This window comes from Nuphar pumila, chromosome 3, assembly GCF_984573655.1.
Source record: "Nuphar pumila chromosome 3, dmNupPumi1.hap1.1, whole genome shotgun sequence".
NCBI lineage: Eukaryota > Viridiplantae > Streptophyta > Magnoliopsida > Nymphaeales > Nymphaeaceae > Nuphar > Nuphar pumila.
In genome coordinates this window covers 135,498,570-135,502,478 of record NC_143251.1, presented here as the reverse complement: position 1 = coordinate 135,502,478, position 3,909 = coordinate 135,498,570, and the positions used below count along the sequence as shown (strand labels likewise).

The 3,909-nt window shown below is 41.3% G+C and overlaps 1 non-coding gene across 1 annotated transcript; it reads right to left on the bottom strand.

Annotated features, from left to right (window-relative positions):
• Positions 1–2,162: 2,162 nt before the first annotated feature.
• TRNAM-CAU (transfer RNA methionine (anticodon CAU)) lies at positions 2,163–2,234 on the bottom strand. The gene has a single exon. It is a non-coding gene; the product is annotated as a tRNA-Met (tRNA).
• Between the last annotated feature and the right edge of the window lie 1,675 nt (positions 2,235–3,909).

Here is a 3,909-nt window from a genome sequence, read left to right as displayed (position 1 = left end):
CATTGAAAATTTGTGGATCTTAATCAAAACTCCGGTCGGGCCCGGGTCTGGTATCAAATTTCACAAACCATACCCGGATCCATATATTAATCGGACCCTTAGGGTTCGACCCGGATTCTAATGACACTCTATGTTGGGTAGGGATCTCAGCAGTTCACATTCGGGTAGGATGTCCAACCAAATCCAAATCTGATTTTGTTGGTAGGGTTTTCAGCAAATAAAAGAGTATCCAATTAATAATTAGATCTGGATTTTGTTTGAGCTTATGCTTTCAAATCCTAGTCCATATGCAAATCTGATTATGTGTGAAAATCTATCCAATTAGCTATTGTTAGCTAGTCGGATCCAGATTTGGTGCTACCCTTTTCCACCTGAGTTTGTACCCTACTATAAATCCAATTAACCAGAATTTTTGTTTTTTTGATTGGCAAGCTGGGGTTAGGCAGACCTCGAGACCATTAGGATTAGAACTTGCAACATCCCAACACAAGGTGACGTGCACTAACTGCTCCTACCAGACAAGCGGAGCGCCCCCGGTTCATTAGTCGGGATATGACTAGGTTGTATTCAGTACCCTACATCCAAAACCAATCCAACACATTTGCATCCCCATTGTTGAGAAAGGAAAAATATTAAAACCTGTTTTTGGGTATCTATACATTAACTAACAAAGCCAAAAACTTGAGGAGAGTGATAAATATAAGCGACCTTTTATTTTCGGTGGATGAATATCAAATGTTGGTTATTTTATAAGACCAGGAAACGAGATGGGATCAGATGATATTGAAAATCATAAATCATCATTGATGGTGATTTTCAATATCCACCATCCATCCTAGTGGATCAAGGGCTGGATGCCAAATTCTCCATTCAAAAGACTTTTGGGGGATTTGGAAGCGGGTGCAGAACACTTGAAATCAGCATTAATGGTGATTTTCAATATGACCTGATACAAAACCCCTGAAAACAGGGCAATTGTGGGTTTTCTATAACATGTTATCTTTATGGAGTTAGAGTGGGAGGATTAGGTCTTGACTAATATTCAGTCCATGTTAGGGAAGATACCATAGTTACTGAAAGCTTCTTGCTAAGGGGGGGGGAAACTCGCTTTCCCGGAAGGTCGGTTCTGAAGCGGGGAAACTCTTCGCTGAAAAGGATGGGAAGCTTTGGGAAACCCGCTTCCAAAATACGAGAAACTTGAATCCTTTTAGTGGAAAGCTTGCTTCCTCTTTGTTTCCCAAATTGATTCACTTTCAGTTTCTTAATGCTTTCCTCTGGTTTCTTGTCACTTCTCACTAGCTTATCCCTTATTTTCTGCATTAAACAAGCTTTGTGTGTAGGTTTCCTGCATTAAACAAGCTTTGTGTGAATGGAGGAGAAGGATTCAAGTGGAAGACCCAGAATGATTTTCTTTGTTGGTTCATATCGCCGACCCCAATTGTTTTGGGATGAAGGCGTAGTAGTTGTTGTTGTTGTTGAAACAAGCTTTGTGTGTAGGTTTTTGTATCTATTTATTTGCATCATTTTTTTTTTTGCTTGCTTCATATTGTTTTATTTTCTGTGTTTTCTTTTCATTTTTTATGTGCTTGCATAATCACTTCACAACCGTATCCTGCTTCCAGCTTCATACTACTGTTTAGTACTAGTTTTGCTGCTTTAGTTTCAGGCATTGCTTCTGGTATCCATTTTGTTTCCTAGTAACTATGGTCCAGACTTGGGGCATGATGAGATTAGTAAAATATTGTCTATGTTTATATTATCACATTTCATAGTGATATCGTATTGATATTAGCTCTTTTTAAATTGCTTAACACATTATGCTTTTCTTCATTTTGTATATTTTCATAATTTTTAAGATTTTCTATGTATGCTGATACTTTTCTGGCATTTTTGTCAAAATAATGTTAATTCATCTCAAGATGCAGAAAAAAATATCAAGATATCAGGACTTGTGAGATCCCTCTAACCTCGAACAGGGCTTCATTCATCCATGCCTCCTTATGGTCATTAAATAAGCTTTGAGTCGACTTGGACCCTAAGGTGTCACTGCTGAATAAGTAAACAGAAAAAGAAGAAAGAGTCGCTCGAACATACATAAGGAGACTGGGAAAAATAAAGACCAAAATAAATATAAAATCGAAAACAAAGACCACTTTTTCTAATATCAGAGCCAGGTTTCGATCCTGGGACCTGTGGGTTATGGGCCCACCACGCTTCCGCTGCGCCACTCTGATTTGTTGCGTAATGTACTTGACGAAATTTTAAAAGTAATATTTACATATGGGTAGCCAACTGTGCCCTCGTTAGTAATTACCGGACAAATGCATGCATACCCTTGCGTAAACTAAACTGTGTTCTCCCTGAACTAACCTTATCTCCAGCGTCTTATTGGCACGTGCAGCACACGTGAGAGACATGTAGTAGTGGCATGAATGGGTCGGTTCGGGTTGGACTCTTGGAGACATTGGCCCATTTTGGAAGAGTTTTCAGATTAAACCTGAAGTGAAGTATGTTGATATGGTATGATTTTAGTCTTTAGACCCTTGCAGGTTTCATGTGAGGCAGTAAGAATCATCTTCATAAAAGAATCTGCAAGTCTCCTTCAGGATCTGTATCTTTTTTTTCATATGCTTCTTGAAAATTTTATGATACTTTTTTTTCTTAATCGGATATTTTTTTATGAGGAGGAACCCTCGCCGAAACCCGGGTGGGGTCCCACGACCACCCTGCTATACTCGCCATCCAATTCATAAAATAATCTCACAAGCATAAGGCTACACTCACCAATTCATAAAATAATCTATACTCTACACATATAGCTATGGGTGTGAACGGGTCGGTTATACATGGACCCGACCCAGACCAAACCCTATAAGGTCCAAGTATGGTGACAAATAAGAAGACTCGATTAAGACTCGGGTCCTGACCCAAAGGTCCGATTAATACATAGACCCAGGTATAATTTGTAAAATCTTATACTAGATCCGGGGCCCGACCCGAGTTCCGATTAAGACCTGCAATTTTTCAATGTAAAAATGATAAAAAATATTATTTTACCGGGTCTGAATATGGTTTCTCTTATAGTAGACCCGGATCTAGACCTGATACCATACCCAAACATCTGGTCTAAGTATGGTTTCACCTGGGTCCAAACCAAACCCGACCCGTTGACACCCCTACATATAGCTAGCTTTACTACATCATAGTATTTTTCCACAAGAGGTCGCTAGTAAAACGGGCAGGATAGGCTCCGCGTAGTTGGTTGGAACTGTCAGTGCAGATCTTCTTGTGGTGGGACGTTGTGGATTCAAAACCCAGTGGTACGTTGAATAATAACTGGTGGCGGTCTGCCTAAGCTTTCAAAAAAATGGGCAGCGATAATTCAATAAAGGAAGGGGTACTCCTTCCCCCAGCTTGTTTATCAGAAAAAGAACAGGAAGAGAGAAACAATAGATTCTCCAATTTATCACTAAGGCCATGGGTGCCTACCCTGGGGTTAGAATGTAGGATGTCTGAAAAGGCCCCAACAATTGCATCTTCTCCATAGCCAGTTTAGCAGGACGGTAGGAATGGCAGTGGACTGGGGCAGGGGCGGGGGACAAGGTCTACACCCCTGCCCCGTCTCAAAATCCGAACCTTCATCCCTGTCTCCATCTTCTCACGGGTTTGGATTTTAACTTTCATCCCCACCTCCATCACCATTTCATGTCCTCCATTCTCGGTGCAATCGGGGCGAGGCAAGGCGGGGCCTTGTTTCTCCTCGGTCCATTGCCATCCCTTAGAAGGATTGAGGATACGGCAGGCAGGGCAAGGCGGGGATCAGGATGGGGACGGGGTGGGAGAAAGCGTAAGTCCATCCCTGCACAGGTTTTGATTTTAACCTTCATCCCCACCTCCATCCCCCGTCTA